Genomic DNA, 22,724 nt, shown 5'->3' with positions numbered 1-22,724 from the left:
ACCCAGCCAAATTAGAATGGTCGACAGGCTAGGTGGCAGGAACTCCTAGCGGAATTTCACTTCAACCTGAAGTACCAAAGTGGGAAGACCAATCATGTTGTTAATGCGCTCAATCGGAGAGATGATCTAGCATCGGTGTGTGTACTCGCCGTCCTAAGGGGAAGTGAAGTAACCACCCCCATAAAAGACCAGATACAAGATCTACTCATTAAGAAACCTGTTGCACAGTATTTGGTTGATTTGGTAGGACATGGAAAGACTCTCCAGTTCTACATCAAAGATGGTTTCCTGAAAGTGAAAGGGAACCAACTTTATGTTCCTAAAGGAGGAGATCTGCAAAGGGCTCTTCTGGCGGAATGCCACGATACTTTGTGGGTCGGTCATCCCGGTGAGGAACGCACCATGGCATTGCTTCGCCGTGCATATTATTGGCCTCAAATGGTCGATGACGTCCCTCAATATGTGAAGACTTGTCTACTATGTCAGAAGGATAAGTCAGACCGTTTGACGCAATCAGGACTCTTGGAACTACCAGTTGTCTCAAAAAGGCCTTGGGAAAGCGTTTCCCTGGACTTCATCACCGGATTGCCCAAGGTCGAAGATCTCACAACTATCTTGGTTGTGGTGGATCGGTTTTCCAATATGCTACTTTTATAGCAGCCCCACAATATATATCAGCAGAAGATACATCTCGACTCTTCTTCTCTCATGTGGTCAAATATTGGGGCCTACCTAAAGACATTGTTAGTGATCACGACTCACGCTTCACTAGCAACTTTTGGACCCAACTCTTTAAGTGTCTCGGGTCAAAATTGAGTCATAGCTTAAGTTTTCATCCGCAATCTGATGGCCAGACGGAGCGATTCAATGGCATGCTAGAGGAATATCTCCGACACTTTGTAACCGGATCGCAAAAGAACCGGGTGAAGCTTCTGGATGTTCCTCAACTGTGTTTCAATTCACAAAAGAGCTCACGTACCAATAAAAACGCTTTTGAAATTGTTACCGGACAACAACCGCTACACCCATATACTGTGAACGCACCAAACATGTCAAAATCTCCACCGGCTGCTAGCTTATCAAAAGAATGGAAGTAAAATTTGGAGATAGTGCGGAGCTATCTTGTCAAAGCCCAAAAGCGGATGAAAAGGCATGCTGATCAGAATCGTCACTTTGTTGAATACCAAGTGGGAGACAAAGTGATGGTCAAAATTCCAAAGTTGTACTTGTTTGCAGGGGTCCATGACCCTTGCCTATTGCAAAAATATATTGGACCCTTGTCCATTGAAAGGCGCATTGGGAAAGTTGCATACCGGGTGGATACCCCAGCTTGGTGGAAAATCCATCATGTTTTCCATGTCAGTCTATTGAAACCTTTTCGCGAAGATATGGAGGATCCTTCACGAAGCCAACTCACAATACCAAGTATTCGAGGCCCCAATTCAACCGAGAAAAGACGTGCTAAAGCTATTCTTGATGATCGAGTTATTCATGCCTCAAGGAAAGATCACCAAGAGTTCTTGGTGAAATGGCAGGGATGCGATGCAGAGGAGAATACTTGGGTGAGGGGAACAAACCTCAAAGCCTACAAGAGCCTAATTGATGATTATCTTGCAAGTAAGGTGTCGAGGACGTCGCCAACTCAGGTGGGGGAGAATGTCATGGGCGGCTTTCCAGCTATGCTCCATGACCCCCTGGTCGCGCCCCGTGGCATACTGGCAAGCCTCTCGACGCCCAGCGCCACGGTCGACCCCGTGGTCTCGGCAGTTCCAAGTGACAAGCGAGCATGTGCCTCTATCGCCCCACCGATAGCCATCGCCATCGCCCATCCACAGGCAGATGCCAACAGCGCCGCGCGCGCAAACAATGTCGCGTGCGCCGACCCTGATGCTAAAGACAAAGTTGCTGCCAACGGACTTGTTTCTACTTTGTAGAAGACTAAGTCCTTTTCATTGTAAATATAGAATAGTTTTACTGCACTTTTCTTTAAGTGTGATTTTACAGCTTTCATAGGTCTAGTCATGTAATTTTGGTTTATTTTTTTTAAGCATTATTAAGGGGGACCAAGCAATCAAACTTTCAAGCAATCAAACTTTCAAGCAAGCAAACAATCATCTGTATTGGTGTCTCTCCCCCCGACATCGTATTGTTTTTCTGTAATATCTTTCTTTCAATGCAATCAAGCTTTCTTTCATTCTCAACTCTCTTTTCAGCTCTCTCTCAATTGCTCATGACATTGGTTTTCCCGTACGACACTGACAATCTAGTCTAGCGTACGGAGGGGACCTCAGTTGGCGGACAACAATCACACTGACATCGATTGCTTAGCCCTACGTCACCCTTCCAAGGAACTTCAGGAAGGCATCGCGTAACAGTTATAACCCATGCCTTCCGCATGGGATCGGACCCCCAGACCCGGATCATATAAAAAAATTTCGGGCTATCAAAAACGATCAAAGAAACAATAGTCATCGCACCTCCATGACTGTTCCTCATTTTTTGGCGTTTTAAAGCCATTAAACTGGAATTCCGCCCCGATTTTTGGATTTTTGTGTGCTATAGCCCACGCATTTTGCATGGGCCTAAGCCCCTGGACCCGGATTACCTAAAAACTTTTCGGGGCATAAAAAATGATGAAAGGAACAATAGTCACCGCCGTGTTGTGACCTTTCCTCGTTTTTTGGCATTTTAGAGCCATAAAATTGGAATTTTGCCCGGTTCCTTAATTTTCGTGTGCTATAGCCCCACCTTCTGCATGGGCCCTGGCTCTCATACCCAGATCGGTTAAAAGTTTTTGGGCCATAAAAAATGACCTAAGGAACAATGGTTACCGCCCTCCCCATGATCGTACCTTATTTATTTTTAACTTTGTAGGGCCTTAAAACTGGAGTACCGCACGATTTACTGATTTTCGTGTGCTATAACCCATGCCTTTTGCATGGGCCCGGGCCCCCGTACCCAAATCGCTTATAATTTTTTTGGGCCATTAGAAACGACCAAAGGAACAATAGTCACCACTCAGCCATCTCCGTTCCTCGTTTTTTGCCGTTTTAAGGTCATAAAACTTGAATGTCGCTAAATTCCCAAATTTATAGCCCACGCCTTTCGCGTAGGCCTAAACCTTGGGATCCGGTCGCCTAAAAAATTTTCGAACCATCAAAAATGATCTATGGAAAAATAGTCACCTCCCTGCTATGACCGTGCCCGTGTTTTGTGTTTTAAGGCCATAAATCTTGAATTCTGCCCGATTAACTGATTTTCATATGATATAGCCCACGCTTTTCGCATGGGCGCAATCCTCCAGACCCGGGCTACCTAAATTTTTTTCGGACCATCAAATATGACCTAAGAAGTAATAGTCATCGTCCCGCCATGGCTGTTCCTCGTTTTTGGCGTTTTAGGATCATAAAACTGAAATTTCGCCCGATTACCTGATTTTCATATGCTATAGCCTACACCTTCCGCATGGGCCCGGATCCCCGCACCCAGATCACCTAAAAAAAAATTCGGGCCATCAAAAATGACCAAAGGAACAATAGTCACTGCCCAGCCATGATCGTTCTTCGTTTTTTGGCATTTTAGGGTCATAAATCTGGAATTCCGCCCGAAATCTAGATTTTCGTGTACTATAACCCACGCCTTTCGTATGGGCCCGAGCCCCCTGATTCGGATCGCCTACATTGTTTTTTGAACCATAAATATGACCTAAGAAATAATATTCACTGCCCCGCCACGACCGTTCCTCGTTATTTTGGCATTTTACGGCCATAAAACTGAAATTTCGCTCTATTCTTTAATTTTCATGTGCTATAGCCCACGCCTTCCACATTGGGCTGGGCCTTCGGACCCGGATCGCCTAAATATTTTTTCAGATCATCAAAAACGATCTAAGAAACAATAGTCACCGCCCTGCCATGACCGTTCCTTATTTTTTGTCGTTTTAGGGCCGTAAAACTAGAATTCCGCCTGATTCCCGTGTGTTATAGCCCACGCCTTTCACATAGGCCCGACCCCTCCATAAAATTTTGCAAGTATTTGGATATTTTTCGAAAGCGAGTTTTTCAAATTTCAATATTTTTAGAAAAAACTGTTTTCCCACTCATAAAATTGTAATATTTTTTAAAGTAAAATACATGTTTAAACATAATTTCAAATTTCAAATATTATATTTCAACTTAACTCCAAATACTACCTTTTCTTTTCTTCAAAATTATAATTTTTATGTCCAAACACCTACTAAGTTTTTAATCAGTTCTATCTTTATTTTATCCGAATGATTTAGGCCTATGATATTCAGTTCACAAATATTATGTCTTTAACTTAATATGCCTCCTTGGTATTCAGTTCACAAATATAACGTCTCTACGGAGCTTTTTCACCCTATTTAGGACCATGTTTTCTTGCATATTTCCGTCAATGCTGTTCTACAACAGTGGAAAAATGTAATGTAACTTAAGCTTTGTTCAATAAAATATATCACAATAAAAAGCATTAAATAATCAGTGAACTTACATAAGTTTGCACATTGAAAGAAATAAAATCAATATGAACGAAAAGAATGTAACTAAGAAATCTAATACGCTTATCTTTTTGGATTTTTGTTTTCCCTTTTCCTTATCTGGCTGAGCTAGAATGCAAGTAGATATACCATGTTTGGGTTGTGTGAAGTAAGGCAAAATACAAAATTGGTTGGTCAGTCAAAATTAATGTATTTGCTATCCGAAAATTATATAAAGTATGTATATTTTCCGTATATAATACGCATATATACAAAAAATATACATTGTCGGCTATTAGTTTTGGAGGCAATTAACAATATACATTTCTCAATTCGAATGATAATTATGTGAGCCGTCTCAACACATGTTAGACCTTTGCGCCACGATTCAGAGTCTCAAGTAAAAATTGCACAAGTTAGCCATTTTTCGGATCGGTAATTGAAAGATAACCGCAAATTCAAATGTAATTAACAATAGTAAGTGCTATAATCTATTTGGCCAAGTTTCTCTAGGCCAAAAGTACTTTTTTTTTCAAAGTTGTGGTGTTTGGCCAATCTTCTAGGGAAAAAAATACTTTTGAGTAGAAGCAACAATATTTAGCTTCTCCCTAAAAGGACTTTTTGAAAAACACTTTTAAGAAAAATACATTTGGAATCAGTTTCTTAAAATTTTGCCAAACATTAATTGTTGTTCAAAAGTGCTTTTCAAATTGATTAGCCAAACACAAACTAAGCTAGCGTTTGGCCATAGATTCCCAAATTTATTATGAAAAATCTGATTTGAGTGAAGTTTGGTTTGAAGATGAAATGTGTTTGGACATCTATTTTGGGTGAAGTTTGATTTGGAAAAACATGAAATATGACTTATACCCACAAAATCTAAAAACTATCACAAATACCCAACAGTACCATTATCAATAACATTAATTATAATATCGCAAACCATAGTTCTGAACAGAAATAAATTTGATACAAAATTATTATTTTTATAATGAACTACATGATACACTATTAGATGATCGAGAAGACAAAATAACATCGTTACAAAATAATAAATAGCGGGCTCTTTTGTAAAATACAAAAGTTTGGGGGTGATGATCTTTGTAAAATACAACATCGTTAGAAAATAATGCTTTGTAACTGGTAAAATACAACATCGTTACAACATCTTTGTAACTGGTGATGATCTAGAAACTCAGACAGACAATGCTTCTTTGATTTAGAAAATTCGCACAATGTGATAATTCTAATTTTTCCTTGAATCAGAATCTCGCTTTGAAAGCCCCCAAATATTCTTACCTTCAAATACCAAATCCTCAACAAACATGTATTAACATATCTGAATCAAAATAATCGACAAACCTAAGTATAAAAATTGAAGCTGTTGTTTGTTATCATCGGCGGTTCTAGTTGCCGAAGATTGGGAAGCTTCAAATCGGGATAATCGACGGCGACGAACGGGAGATGATACGAATCTGGGTTGGTAAGTCTTACTTTATAATATATATTTGTTTCATCTCTTCTTCCCCAGGGATATAACCCTTGATGTAAAGAGTGGAGGATTATTGATGTGATTCTGAGAAAATGCAGAAAAAGTAGGTCTGAGTGATTATCATACTAGTTGTACAATTCGAGTCCAAATCCAACTAGTTCCGAATATTTTGGGCTTGTCATCGGCAAAATCCTTGTCAATATAGGAATTTACTTGCACGCCCAGTCCAATTCCTAGTTCCTAAATTAGAAAAAATCTGGGCTTGTCATTAGTATTCAAAATCCATGTCAATATAGGAATTTGCTTGCTCGCCTATATATATATATGTCCTTAGATTCATTTGTCTTGCTATGGAAGCGGTTCTTTTTCCTTGCCCTAGAAATAGAGAAGCCTCACATCCTCAAACTATGGCGAACTGGGCAGAGTTGCCCATCGATCTGATTACTGATATTGCAAAGCGTGTTAAAGTGATTGAAGATTTCATTGCTTTTGGTACTGTTTGTACCTCGTGGCGAACTGCTGCTACAAAGGAAAACTTTGATGTGTTTTCGCCCCAAGTCTCATTGCTTATGTTGGGTGCCAAAGATGACGATTATCGAGAATTTTACTCTCTTTCCAAGAAGAAAGTTTCACGCATATTTCTCCCGGAAGCTAGAGGACGAGAGTGTTTACCATCCGAGGGATGGCTTTGCACCGTGGCAAATAATACGGGGGAGATGAACTTGTTGCATCCTTTATCTCGAATCAATATACAGCTTCCCTCCCGAAAAGACTTACTGTCTTTTCATGGTCTCGATTATCTCGAAAGACCACGTGAAGGAAAGCGTTGGCACTGCATAGACAAAGCTATCTTATCTGCAAATCCATCTCTTGCATCAGATTATGCGCTGTTGGTGCACTATTATGGAGGAGGTTCTTGTTTGGCTTTTTGGCGACCCGGAGATCTTAATTGGACGGAGATTGATGTTGTTACTGATGGTGGAGTCTGCAATATGATTTTTTGTAAGGGCCAATTTTATTCCGTGAGTTACCGTGGCGAAGTATGGGCTTATGATATTGCAGGGCCTAACATTACGCAACCAAGTGTACAGACACGCTTGCTTGCTGAGCTTGAAGATGATATGTTTAAACTGCCTTCAGTTCAGTTCTACCTAGTTGAGTTATCCGGTGCACTATTACTTGTTACTCGATATGCAATCGAGAGCATAGATGAGGATCCAAACGATACTTTTAAGAGCTTTAAATTTAAAATATCTGAACTAGATATAACCAAAGGTAAATTCAAAGAAGAGGATATTAAAACCTTGGGAGATTCATCAATTCTTTTGGGCCGCAATGGAGCAAGTTGCATGGACTGTTCTAAGTTTTCAGGAATCAAACCTAATCACATATATTTTACTGATGATTGGTTAGAATATGTTAGAAATGTGGAAGGAGGGGCTGGAAGAGATATGGGGGCTTACAATCTAGAAGATGGAAAAATTGAATCATTTTATCCTGGATTGTCAATAAGCCTTATTTGCCCACCAACTTGGGTTATGCCATCACTAATAATGTGATTGCAACTTATTGTTTGTTTTAAATTATTATTTTTACCGTATTATCAGTTTAAAGCTAAGTTAATCTGTTTATTCTCCTTCATTGTAATCTTGGTTGGTGGATTGTTGTTGTGTTTAATAGACTATTGAGGCTTATGATATTTAGTTTGCAAAACAACAATAAAAAAGGAATATTTAGTTTGCAAATTTTAACTCTCTCATTTGATTCCCCCTACATTTATCTCCTTCGAACATGTCATTTTAGTTGTTTGTGTCTTATCTAAAGGTTGGAGGCTGAAGCAGGTTTGATCCCAGGTTCAATAGTAAACAAGTTAGTAAATTTCAGCTATTGTGGACACACATATATCCCACTTAAGAAGGACCATTGTCTACCAATATACCTGTAAAATATTTTGCTTGATAATTTCATATGCTGATGTTATGGTGCTCGAGATCAGAAGACGTTATACTTGCATCTGTTACATTGGCAAAGCTGATCAATAAGAATTACGTACTATATGTTAATATTTGCTTTTTATCAGTTTAGCCTTTTGTTGCATTATCGCATTTATTTGATTGACTTGGTTGCTTTGATTCTTTTATATTGAGGTACAACCAACTGAAACTTTTCGATAACTAATCTTTTTAACAACACCAAGTAGGAATTGTCTAGCGACTTTATTGGCTGGTTTTTTACCTCAATTACACACGGGATCAATGAACTCCAGTACAGAATTTATATCATTTGCAAGTATAACTTGCGTCGCACATGGGAAAATCGACTCATATTCAACGAACTCTTTAAATTTACTAGTATATTATATAATTTTTGGTCTTAAGTAAGGTGATGCAACACATCTGTAAACTAAGAATCATATTTATCTTTTTTTCTTCTTTTTTACTCTCATTCTTTCATTTGAAAAGCCTAAAAGTCATACTTTACAACTTCTGGCACCTGTTTGTATTCCAAAGTAAATTCATGTAGATTAATTAAGTTATTTATACATGAAGGAGATTCCACATTATATCTTACATCAAAAACACACAACATTCTCCAGTTCTTCTCTATCTATAACCTATTGTTCTTCTTTTCCCGTTTAGATTTGCAGTTGACAAAGGAAAATTTAGCAAAGTTGCTCCTTGGCAATGATATATCTGGTAGAGATAAGGGTGTCTCATCTTCACTGGATACATCAAATGTAATCACAAACCTGATAGTTAATTTGACTTGGTGGAAAACTGGCACCACGTGCAGTGTATACCTTTAGGGGTCATTGGGTTGCCAGATAAGGATACTAAATGTTGGAATAAAATTTGGGATTGTATTTATCCTATGTTTAGTTATGGGTATCAGTTAATCCCGGATAAATTTTATACCAAAATGGTGGGATTAGCTATCTTATAGAGAAGGTGGGATAGCTAATCCCATGGGATGAATATCCTTGTCTATCCCACAATTGAACGAAACGACACCTTAATGAATTTAAGCAGAAGTATCCATGCATATAACTAGAAAAAGGTGGCAATTCAACTACTTGTGAATTTCACAAAAGCTATTTAAAGAAAAAGAAAAGCACACATTCTCTTATCAATGTCTAGTATGTTATTAAAGAAAAATTATATTAAGGTTTCGTGTATATGATTATCCTTAATTTCTCAGATTCTAGCTTCCGTTTCTTTTACTTATTTCTCATGTATGTGCTATATTAAAAAAAAGTCACTTCTTAAATTATCTTAAAAACACCTCCATCTCTTCCTCTCCTAACTATTCGACATCTCTTTTCAGTTTATCAAATGATAGTGTGTATTAGATGCACCCAAGGGTGTGACCTAGTGTTCATTGAAATGAGAGTAGAGCCATAAGAACAGTTACAAATCTTAGTTGAGGCAAAAACACTAGGTGATTTCGTTCCATCTTTCTAAGCCTTGGTGGGAAGAGTTACCGTGCTGGTGGGCGGTAGCAGTAGCAGGTACCCGATGGAATAGTCGAGGTGCGAACAAGCTGGCCTAGACACTAGCGTCTAAAAAAATGATATTGCATATTAGATGAGTGAGATTCTTCAAAGAAAATGTCAAGACCTTTAAGAGAGGCCACAATGTTCATCTGCCCAACAAGCAATTGGTGGGAAATTTTGGTTCTCTCATCGAGTAAAACAAGGAATGTATTCAAAGGCAGTCTAAGCTAACAAAGTATTAGGCTTTGGGTAGTAAGAGTTTCCAGCTTGGATTGTTAGCAAGTAGCCTAATTTGCAGGTAGGGTGAGAATCTCTCCTCTATGTAGGCGTGTTTATTTGCATTAGTTTTGTGCAAAGAATTCAGAGAACAAGTGCTTGATGGAATCAAATGCTCCTTATAAGGTGGCATGTTTCTGTTGGTTGGTAACTCAAAGGCGTGTTTAACACAACTTTCAATTATGTTTGAAAAGCTGTTTATGTAGAGGCAAGCCATACGGTGTTATAGCCTGTTTGGCCAAGCTTCTAAAATCAGCTTATTTTGAGAAGTACTTTTCTCAAAAGTACTTTTTAAAAAAGTGCTTTTGGTGAGAAGCAGTTTGTGTTTGGCTAATTAATTTGAAAAACACTTTTGAGCAGTAATTAGTATTTGGCCAAGCTTTTGAAAACTGCTTCTAAGTGTATTTTTCTCAAAAGTGCTTATCAGAAAAGTGCTTTCGGAGAGAAGCTACTTTTTTCTGCTTCTCAAAAACCGCTTCTGCTTCTCCTCAAAAACTTTTTTTCCTTCCAAAAGCTTGGCTAAACACCTCAATTTTTGGCCAAAAGTGCTTTTGGCAAAAAAAAAAACAAATACTTTTGGCCCAAAAAGAAGCTTGACCAAACAGGCTATTAATCACATATTTTTGCATTGCCATATTACCGCTCAGCTATGACAATGGTTTCTTAATATGGAGGGACTTAAATGGATTATCCCAAAGGATATGTGTGAGCTGCTGAAATGCTGGAACATTAGAGGGAGGACAACCAAAAAAAGTGGAGCACACTGTTCCTGCACGTATATGGTGGATAGTCTGAAGGGATAGAAATTATAGATGCTTCGAAGACAGAAAATTCCTTTTTAGAAGATCAAATGAATTGCTTACTTTATTTTTAGTTGGTATAAGTAAGACTTGTCAATGATGCTGAAGCAGCTATAGATCTCATAGAATCTGTTGTGAATCAGCCCTAGTCCAATATGGGATACCAACAAGGATGTAACACAAATAGCTATTGGCCTGAGAACAAGCAACAGGGCCAGGAGGTCTTCACAGGTTAATCTGGGACCCAGGCTAGTGGGCTTGGAAAAGAAATCAATGGTGCAAATTGGGAACCGGTTAAAAAGGGGTTAGGAGTTAGCAAGGAACGACATGCGTAGTGTGAAGAAGAATTTTGTGTCCTCTCATCCCCCTTTTCTGGTTTAAGCTTCTCATCCATCCTCCTCTATCCTTTGTATTCAATTCAGCCATACTAGCAATAGTTCTTATATTTTGAGTTGAGGTGTAATCTCGTTTCTCGGTTGATATGTAAATACTTTTGACAGCACCTCCTTGGTGTTATATTTATGACACACTTATCTTTCCTTAGGAAGTACTTCATCGAACATTTTCTTTCTGATGCTTCATTTGCAATTAAACTACATGACAAATGGGAACGGGCTCCACTGAACAAGAAGTAAAATATTATGACATCTAATGATAGCTAAATAAACCTTGCTTCTTTTCCTTTTGATTTCAGGTGAGGGAGATGATTGTGGCACCAGTATCCGAGTTAGACTCAGTGCTTTCTGATGATATAGGAGAAATTTTTATCAACAAGGTACTCTCATTCAATTAAGCTTTCTAGACTACAATATGGTAATTCTATAGTTTAAGTTAGTTAACTGTCATACTTAACCCTAATTTATATCTTGGCTATAAATATATTTTGAGGAGGCAATTCTAAATGAGATCTAAAGATAGATACACAAGAGTGACTTTTAAAAAAACAAGATACATACGCAATAATGGAAGAATTTTGTAGTTAGGAATCCATCTCTACTAAAGAACACTGCAATTCCATTATAAAATAATTCTCGAATTCTATTACATTGCTTTCTATATTACTAGATTACCATAGAGTCCTGTTATTTGGTTGCACCATGTCAAGGCACTTGCATAGCAAAGACGGACTGATATGTTGAAACTTTTGGACTTCAATGAAATGTATTCATTGGTCTTATAGATTTTTCAAAGACCCCATATCAGCATAGATGACTTTGACTAGCTTTACAAGAAAGGAAAATTATGATTAATATTTAGCTATTAACACTGATCAAAATGGAAACGAAGTTCGGCATAATTCTTTTTTTGTGTGTAAGCTTTGCACCTATTGGTTAATAGGCTATATTACCAGGTATTTTGCTTATCTAAAAAAAAATCCTCATTCCCAGGTTATTCAAGCTGAATCATACCAATCTTCTAATGACTGTAATGAATTGACATGACGAGTTATGATATTATGCAGAGATATGACAGCCATATTTCCTAGCTTTGTGTCAAAACATGAAATGATGATGAAATTTGCAAATTCTTTTGTTAAAATGTGAATACAATGGTACACAATTGCAGTGAATATGAATCCAGTAACCTGCTCATCATTTCTCTGCAATAACAAAAATGGAAAATACAGAAATGTTACCTAAAACATAATTAAAAAATCTAAACAAGTTATGCGGTGATCATATCTTCAGGAATTACAATGCTAATTTGCATGCAATGAGATGCCTAGGTCCTCACGGGTAGCCCAACAGTTGTGTGTAGGCTGGACCAGAAATCATCATGTGGGGATGCATTAATCACATCATTGATTGGGAAATTGGGCTCACCAGATTTCGTTAGAGGCATCTCGGCATGCCCCTCCCGGGAAAATGCGCATAATTGATAATACAGCCTTTGTGTTTGCCTAAACCACAGTGTCTTCTTTGACGCCGAAACCTAAATTGAAATGGTAAAGAAATGGTGGGTTTGAGTTCCACTATATATGATGCACTCCATCAAAAGAATATCCTATGGATTGCTCACAATTTGGAATGATGCACATTGAGCTTGCAAATGCATAAGAAGATGGCAGTTGCAGCCACCACATCTTCATAAAGTTCTGTAACCATCTCTTGGAAAAGTTGTATCCTAGTATTATGCCATTTACGGTATCCATGCATGCCTGGCCTCGGCTGTGGCATAGCCATGAGTAGTAAGGTAGGCATAGGTAGGAGGAGCACAGCCTATTGGAGCTAGTCCTATGACTCCCATCACAACTGCTTATTCAAGATCTTGGGTCTATACAAGTTATGTGCCAACAGTATACATCCCATAAACTGTTGGAATATAAAGTTGGCCTTACATAATATCATAAGACATATAGAGGACGGAATAAGGATATAGACGTTAAGCACGTTTCAGAATGTATTGAAACTCCACTCCTACATTACCAGATCACAAAGGGAGCTATTTATAGTGCTAGAGGAGAAGTCTAGAACTATTTCTAGATAAATTTTATCACCTAGCAATTGCAGAAAACTATTCTAGATTTTCTTTTAAATTTATCCATCTAGAGCATACAAAAGGGTAAAGCGAGAAAATTATCCACATTACCCAACACAGATTCTGAAGAATTCAAAATTATATTTCCAACATAAACTACTGAAAAAAACTTTGAAAAGTAATGCTGCTCTCTAAAAGCAGACATTTCTCTAACGATTGAGCTAAATAATGTTAGGAAGAACTTAGGGATATAGGGGGAATTGAAACATGTAACCGCATGACAGAGGGATTAAGCTAAGTAATTAAAAGTTGCAAATAATGCTTGCATGGAGTAATTTGATGTTGTTTCAAGTTTCCTTTAAATATCAGAAAAGGATCTCTTTGTACCATTATCCATATGCTATTCTTGGCAAATGGAGATCAAATTCAGTGTCCTCTGGACATGCTGAAGCAACAATGTTGGGAATGAAGACTTTGTGACAAGGTTTTTGAAAGAAAACCCTAGCAAGGTGGAACTCAAATACCTCATTGGGAAAAATAACTTTACGCTCTGAAGGAAAAAGAACTTGGCAAGAAAGGCTTAAACAGTGGCGTCTTTGAGATATTGAAAATGTTGAATGTCAAAGCTGGTGAAGAATGAAAGTGATGTGGGAAGTTTAGTGAAGTCTAAGGATGTCTATTTCAAGGACATCTTTAACTGATTTATCTAAGAACATTGAGGATTTGCTCTAGATGAGATTTTTGGATTTTCAGAAGTACACGAAATATAATAAGTTATGGATATTGACTTTTAAAGAGGACAATGGAGTTTCTTTGGGATTTGGGTTTAGAGATTTTGTTTTTGAGTTGAAGAAGATACCTAGGGATCAAAGCTTTGTCTAGTGGTAAGAGCCCAACTTGTGATATATGGGTTAGGCGCATATCATAAGTTAGAACTCCTTCGCATGCAAAGCCCTGTATTTAAGCGGAGAAGAATAGAGCGGGAGGCCTATTATTCACCGTTTCAAACCGTATGCCACCTGCCTCGGGGACTTCTCGGTTATCAAAAATGAGTTCTGGTTAGTGACCTATAACCTCTAGTGCCAGCACACACACCCGAAAAAAAAACCACTTATAATTAGTGAAATTTGAGCATATGGCTGATCAGATTAATTCAATCAATGGTTTGAATAGAGCACATAGTATTAGCATTGATATGATCAAATGAATTTACAGGGAGAAGAATGGAATTGCCTAAGAAGCTAAGGAGGGAATTGTTGAATTACAAAAACCTAACTTCTAACTAGCTCCAAACCTTACAGATCTGCTAGTCTCATTTTACAGCTGAAAGTGTTTTCCTGATTTAGGCTCATGACAAGCATGATGTTTCGGAATTGATCCTTTCAGTGCTAGCTGGATAGCTTCTTTTGCATGGGAAATAGAGTTGATAAATATATCGTATATACTTTATGATGGTCAAATGCTTTCGTACTTTTTGAGACCTTAGATTCATATGTTCTAGTAAGGAAAATTGTGTTGAGATTACTACTGTTATCTTTAGATTGTGGCTTCGCTTTGGAGAGGCATGTGTTTGGCTTCGCATTTCTCTAAGGTATTACTAATCTAAGACTTGAATTTTCCTTTATATAATTGATTAATGATTATGTTAATGATCTTAGGCTGCTGATGAAGCGTGATGCTAGCGAAGATGTTGAAAACACGGGGAATTCATCTAACCACAATTGCAAAGGTTCATACTGCACATGTGGCTGGCCATATCCTGATCCAAGTGGTATTCTGCTAGGAAAAAACATAGTATCAATAATTGCAATAGAAAATGACATTTTGGAAATATAACAATGTTTTGTTACAAAAAATTCTAAAAAAGGAATACAAGTGTAATATCTCAAACCACTAGGGAGGTTAGTTGTATAAAGATAAACATGATTTGGATTTTCCCTAATTATAACTTATATTATGAACTTTATTTTGAAAATGGCAAAGGTCCAAATATGCTCTTGTACTATACGAAATTAAGCATATTTGTCATTCGTTAATACTTTAGCTCAAATATGCCCTTACCGTCACATAGTTGGTCCATATATGCCCTTAGAGTTACACAGCAGTGGCGGACCCAGGTGGTGGCTAACGGGTTTAACTGGACCCGCTTCGCCAAAAAATAATACTGTTATATGTATAAATTAGAATTAAAACTGTATAAATTTTGTATAAATACTTTATTTGAACCCACTTGACAACTACTATTTTACGACTAAAGTTATGTACTTGTAAAATTGAACCTGCTTGCACCAAATTCTGGGTTCGCCAGTATTACACAGTTGGCCCATATATGCCATTTTCGAAACGGAATTCACCCAAACTAATTAACTCTTTCATTAATTGTATTAAAGTGTATTACAAACACTATTTTCTTTTTATTAGTATTTTTTTCTTTACCTTCCTCTTTTCTTTCTTCTTTTTTCTTTTCTTCCCTTTTTCTTTCTCCCTTATCCGTTTCCTCCATTACTGACATCTTCTCCATTTTCGTTACTAATTTCACTTGACAAAACTCATGAATTCCAATTACTAAGAAAATTCTCTCATAAGGTAATCAAGTTCCAATTTCACTAGCCCTCTAAATAAACGAAATTAAATTGTTCCAAAAATTATGGTTTAAACTTTAAAATAATAAAAACATCTCAACCTTTAACAATACTCAAAAGACCAAAATATTTAAATTGTTACCAGAAAGATAATTTAATGATTAAAAGCCTAGAGTTCAAGTTATAGTATTATAAATTTGAGTTGTTAGTCTTTTTTCAGCTGGACATTTTATATTTTTTTATTAACTATGTAAATTAGGGGTGTACATAGAACGGGTTGGTTCAGTTTTTATCAAAACCAAACCAAACTAATTATATCAGTTTGGATTGTTCGGGTTTGTTGGATTTTTCGGATTTTTTTTTACATAAATATTATTTCAATCTTACTTTGTTAAATTTTTTAGAACTAAATATATGCTCAGTAAAAATTAAAAAAATTGACAAACATATGATCTATTAAAATATTCTTATGCGAGAATTTTCTTAGTAATTGGAATTTATGAGTTTTGTCAAGTGAAATTGGTGACAAAAATGGAGAACACATCAGTAATGGGGGGAAATCGGATAAGGGTGAAAGAAAAAAAAAAGAGAAGAAAAGAAGAAATAAAAGAGATAGGTAAAAAAAAGTACTAATAAAAAGGAAATAGTGTTTGTAATACAATTAACGAAAGAGCTAATTAGTTTGGGTGGATTCTGTTTCGAAAAGGGCATATATGGGCCAACTGTGTAACTCTAAGGGCATATATAAACCAACTATGTGACAGTAAGAGCATATTTAAGCTAAAGTATTAACGAAGGACAAATGTGCTCAATTTCGTATAGTACAAGGGTATATTTGGACCTTTTCCGTTTTGAAAATTATTTTCTGCACATAAACACATTTCTAGGCCCAGTACGATGGATAGTCCAGTAACATAGTCCTGGCCCAAGGATTAAGATCCGTTACGTGCATAAGTCCATTAAAGGTTTTGCCGATAGGCTTGGTTTATTTTAAAGTACTGTAATACAAACTTATTTATCCGCTTTAATTAAAGTTTTCTATTTAAAGCTAACTGAGTTTTCTTTAAAAATTTGTATATATTCCCCCTTAAAGATTCTCAAATCATAATTAGCGTCTTCAATTAAAGGATTCAGTGAAGACTCTTTTTCTTTTTTCTCTTCTCTCCCTAATCTTCAACAACCTCCCTCCCTCTCTTCTGACGCGTCCCTCCTATACATTGTATTTTGCCTAATAACTGGAAGTCTGGAACTTACAAACCAAAGGCAATGATACCTCATTCCACCTGTCATATTGATTTATGATTTGATTAGTGTAACGATAAAAAATACACCAAGCACCTTAGCATAATCACAGAAAACTGGCACTTACATGCAAGTGCCACCAGAAAAAGAGAATATTTTGCCACACGATGTTATTCTGTTAATCAACATCAGAATCTCTAGTAGCATAGCATAAATGTGCTAGTTTGGAGACAAATTCAACAGTATTAATGAAATTTGGGCTTTAGACCTCCAAATCTAAACAAATTACAGCACTAACTATAATTCGCAATGGCGGTTTAAGGTCTCCACAGAATGAAATTAAATGAAAAACAACATGAATTGAGTGCAAGCAGACATAACATCCAAAGCATTCTAATACCATGAGCATCATTGACATAATTTTCCTGGCGCGCCTCAGAAGCACGTCCCGGCTCATCATTTTTCTCTTTCTCGCTACTTCCGACTATGAGTTGCTATTATTGTAATATAAATTTAATACATTTATAATACTCTCTCCGGTTCACAATAAGTGATTTTTTGATCTTTTTTTATCGTCCAAAATATCTGATTTTTTCAGATTTTAAGAATGAATTAATTATTTTTTTCCTACATTGTCTTTGGAGTAAATAGTGTTGAGTATGTGTTAGGAGTAAATAGTGTTCCTGGCTCACAAAGTTTTCAATATTCTGCCGGTTGCTTCGTCTGCCAGTTGCTTCATTCAATGTTTAGTGGGAGTTGATAATAATCACATCCCAAATCCTAAAATGACATTATGTCAAATATAAAATAAAATAAAATAAAATGTGAAGAGATAATAAAGGTTAATACGGTCAATTTTATTATTAATTAATGTAAAAAGGTGAATTTCTTGATCTATGTGAAAACAACCAATAAATCAATTATTATGGACCGGAGGGAGTAATATATAACTTAAATATAAAATTCATACAATATACAGATTAGTTATAACTTTCATACAACATTCATACTAATTTTTCTTTCTTCCTAATGAAGGAAATACGGTAATTAGGTGGTATACCATATGTATAATTTTTAGAACTCCTTCTAATGACTTATGCATTTTGTTATCATTTTCAATCGGATAATCCGTGTATTTTTGATAAAGCAGAATTTATATATATATATATATGAGAATTTGTTTAGGAAGTAAGAAGCCCCTTTGATATCTCTACATATGCAAATAACCCTTGATGTGAAAACACAAAGCCAAGGGTCTGATCTTTGAATAGGAAAAAGAGTGGACATGCAGAGTCCCAAATGAATTTGCTTATTCGAAAAAGATCTTGTTCTTTGGAAGATCTATCTCGTATCTGAAATACAACTAAAACATAATACAACTGAAATACAATTATCATATAACATAATAGAACTTTAATACAATTTTGATACATATATACAAATTTATGTAAAAGAAAGTATTTATAACTTAATATTAATTTCATATAACGATTCATATAATATACAATTTATTTATAACTTTAATGCAACATTCATACAAAAAATACAACAACATAATACAACTTAAATACAATTTTTATGCAAATTTCATACAATTTTAATACAATCTTGGAAATACAACCTTCCTCTCGAGTTTCAATCTGAAAGTCGAACCAAAATTAACTCTATCCTTCACCAAATACCCTCATAATTGAGATATAAATTCCAAAGGATACTCTCAATCATTTGCAATAATATCCAATCCAAATAAATAATAATTTCAAAAAAAAAAACCAAATTTAAATTCAAAACTTCCAAGTTTTTTAATGTCTGTTAATGGCTCACAGACAGTAACTGGTTTGCTGGTGATAAGCAGCGACGTGAAATCCATTATTGAATCCCTGAAGAAAAAGGAGAGAAAGGAGATGAGAAAAAGATAAGAAAAATAGAGAAGCAGAGAATATCAAATAAAGAAGAAATAGGCAGAGGAAAGAACGCGCGCACACACTCACACAGAGAGAGAGAGAGAGAGAGAGAGAGAGAGACGAAGAGAGAGATTAATGGGCAATTGGTTGAAGTGTATGAACTCGGTCACCACAGTAAAGACTACAATCTAGGGATACTCATTTAATATTAATTTGTATATAATTGTAAATTGTATATCAAATTATAAATAAGTTAAACCCTTTCATTTAAGTAAATAATTTCTTATCTTAAAATTTTGAAATGCTTTTAACCTACAAGTCCCTGGTTAGAATTGCACCAATAAGCACCTGAAAGGAAAACATGTTGGAGGTAATAATAGTGCAGGTTAGCTATTTTTTAGTCCTGTAATTAAAATATAGCCACTATTATGAAATTTCAAATTTTAAAGGTGAAACTCCATAATAATGTCTTGGAGTTTCACATATGGAATTTAAAATCCATTGTAGTTGCTACCTTTCAATTACAAGAGCTAGATCTGAAAAGTGGCTATTTCTGAATATTTGGGCAGCATACGGTAGTTGGGTCAGTTCGCACAGAGTCCAACAGGTATATCTCTGTAGAGATGGCCCAACAGAGATTGACATAGCATTCAATTTACAAGTGATGTTGAGCCTTATGCCCGTTTGGATAAACTTATTTTAAGTGATTTTTAATTTAAAATAACTTTTAAGTCATATTATATATATAAATAGATAGAATATCACTAGTATCTCTGTTACTTCAATTTTTTAATTTGCTCTTTCGCCGTTCGCCTGTAACTTCATCTCACGCCGCCGCTATAACTTCACCTCTCGCCGCTGCCATAACTCAGCATATGGGAAAAACAACTCCTCATCATTATGAAGATCTTACTGAGAGAAAAAAAAGAGAGATGCTTAGGGATGCTCCTGCTTTGGATAACATCAAATGCGATGTTCCCAAATGTAATAGGACGTTTACGTCACTGTAAAAACTTAAACTGCATTACGAGGCAATCCACACTTAAATTGCAACAGTCCCGGATAACCTCTGTGCAGCCTGTGGGAATTATTTCCCTACCCAAGGTGACAAAGCCGCGCACAAAACTTTTTCTGGGCATTGAAATGCTCATGGGTTTCTCTGCAATCAAGATTCTGTTCATCTCCATTTCTTTCGTATACCCAAAAAACATAGCTCTCATAACCCATGATTCTGTTTTTGATTTTTGGCCACCATTTTCGCCCTCTTTTTCTATCTCTCCAGCTCCAATTTTTTCTCCTACTAAGGAATTTCTTGTTCCTGCTTTGTTCGTAATTGGTGATTCGTCAGTTGATTGTGGTACCAACAATTTTCTTGGAACTTTTGCTCGTGCTGATAGGCTTCATTATGGACGTGATTCTGATACACATCAACCTACTGGACGCTTCTGCAGTGGAAGAATTCCTGTCGATTATCTTGGTAATTTTATTTTTCAATTTCTTGGTACTTTTTTCTTTGTATAAAACTTGTTGAGATTCTTTTCAATTGGGTTAGTGGGATTTCTTGAAAAGTTGAGAATGTTTCTATTGGGTTAGTAAGATTTTGTGAAAAGGTTGAGAGTTTTTCAATTGGGTTAGTGAGATTTGAGATTGATGTGTTTTTGATTAACTGTCAGTGAGGGAAATGATTGGACTTTCAATTAAATGGTTTATGGTTCTTTTTCTGTTAATTTCTTGCCTGATTAAATGGTTTATGGAAAGTCTTGGTTTGTAATTTTTCTAAGGTGTCTCAGTGATACATTCTTGATCTTTTTGAAGAAATTTTGGGTTAAGACTGCTAATTTTTCCATTTTTGTTGATTTGATTATATCAGCATTGCGTCTTGGATTACCATTTGTGCCAAGTTATCTAGGGCAGGCTGGTTCAATTGAAGACATGATTCTTGTTGTTAATTATGCTTCTGCTGGTGCTGGCATTATTTTCTCAAGCGGCTCTGAATTGGTACATTTTCATTATATATACTTTCTGTTTTAATAATCATATACACTGTAACTATGATCAATTTTATGGTGAGTTGTTGATTTTAATGCTTAGATTAGTATTTAAACTAGATGAGTAATATTTGTGCAGGGTCAGCATATCTCACTTGCACAGCAAATAGAGCAGGCCACTGAACGCTATTCAGCAGTTTATAATGACTATTGGTGAGGAAACAACAGCTGATCTGATGTCAACTTCTGTGTTCTACATTTCAATCGGGGCCAACGACTACATTCTTTACTATCTCCGGAATGTATATGATGTTCAATCTGTTTACTTACCCTGGAGCTTCAACCAGTTTTTGGCACATACAATGAAGCAGGAAATTAAGGTGCAGTGTTATATATGATCTTAACACCTTCTTTTATTGTCTTCTGTGATCATATTATATCGTCGACAGTTTCCTTTTGAATACATTAAATTTTGCAGTTATACACAATAGTTTATTCTTAGAGTTCTAAGTTAAATAATGTCTCTCTATCTAGCACAGATTGTAAGACACACCTATATGACCAAGAAAGCTGCACATTGACATATTTAGGGACAGGGAAAATCAGTACTTGATTTAGTAAAATTAGAAGAAGAGTATGGTTTTCTCTACTTTTAATGTCACTTAAGCCATTCACATTTTCTTTCAACAAATTACTCTATTTGCGCTCGTTGTTCTGCTCCCTCTCATACATTACATGCTTCAGTTTCCCCTATGACTTTACATTGTTTCCAAGATTATTTTGAAAATGGTTCTTTGATATTTGATTCTGCTATTATATGTCAGCAATACTTTTCGAAGTTTTTCTTCATAAATTTATCTGATGTATATATATACTGGGGGCACAGAACTTGTACAATGCGAATGTGAGAAAAGTGGTTGTAATGGGACTGGCTCCAATAGGTTGTGCTCCTTATTACCTATGGCTATACCATAGCAAGAACGGGCAGTGTGTGGAAACCATAAACGACATGATACTCGAGTTCAACTTTGCTGTTAGATATATCATCGCTGAACTTAATGAGGAACTTGTTGGTGCCACTGTCATATTCTGTGATGCATTTGAGGGGTCAATGGACATCATTCAGAATCATGACCGTTATGGTGAGCGGTCTCTATAATCTGTATTGAGTCATTTGACAGGACGCTTCGCAGTTAGATGTATGCAATCTAATTTTTTTTGCATTTTTCACTATAGGTTTCAATGTGACAGACGAGGCTTGCTGTGGTTTAGGCAAATACAAAGGCTGGATCTTGTGCATTTCCCCTGAAATGGCGTGCAGTAACGCCTCAAATCATATCTGGTGGGATCAATTTCACCTCGACTGATGCTGTGAACGCGATCCTTACTGACAATGTATGGTCCGGCTTACACACACCTATGTGCTACCCAATGAAGTTGCAGGACACGTTAGCTCCAAGCACCAGATAATTGGACCTATACACATTCTCGCTCTGTGCCTATTAGCACTGTATAGTTGATATAGCATTCTTTATGTGTTGCATTTTTGCGATTATAACGCGGAAAGCCTTGTAAATTTCAGTATTCCTTTCCAGTTACAGCACAAAAACTAGGAAATGCAGCTGTGATATGTCTGCAATGACAAAACTCGTTCTGGCAGTTCATTCAAGTTTCTCTACTTACCTGGGAATAAGGCCTATAAACCAATAGGTGCAAACATATAAAAAGATGAATCAACCCTCTCGTTTGACAACCTATAAATCACCAAGAGGAAGGAAACAAAATTGTTGAAAAGTTATAGCTTGGTCTAAACTATTTCAGCTGAGAATTATTCAGAAACTCACTGAATTCTCAAAATGGAGATTGCTAGTAGGATAACATTTTGAAACTTTGAAGTTTGAACTATTAGTTTAGAATTTATGATAACAAAACTAAAATAAACTCTGCAATAGTAGTAGGCATGTGATTCCA

At 36.3% G+C, this 22,724-nt stretch overlaps 1 pseudogene; it reads left to right on the top strand.

The window, feature by feature from the left end:
* Window positions 1–5,622: 5,622 nt before the first annotated feature.
* Window positions 5,623–22,446, top strand: LOC104111251 (GDSL esterase/lipase At5g08460-like; annotated as a pseudogene).
* Window positions 22,447–22,724: the final 278 nt, after the last annotated feature.

This window comes from Nicotiana tomentosiformis, chromosome 8 (assembly GCF_000390325.3).
Source record: "Nicotiana tomentosiformis chromosome 8, ASM39032v3, whole genome shotgun sequence".
NCBI classification, from domain to species: Eukaryota; Viridiplantae; Streptophyta; class Magnoliopsida; order Solanales; family Solanaceae; genus Nicotiana; species Nicotiana tomentosiformis.
The sequence above is the reverse complement of the archived record's forward strand: the minus strand, read 5'-3'. Positions and strand labels throughout refer to the sequence as shown.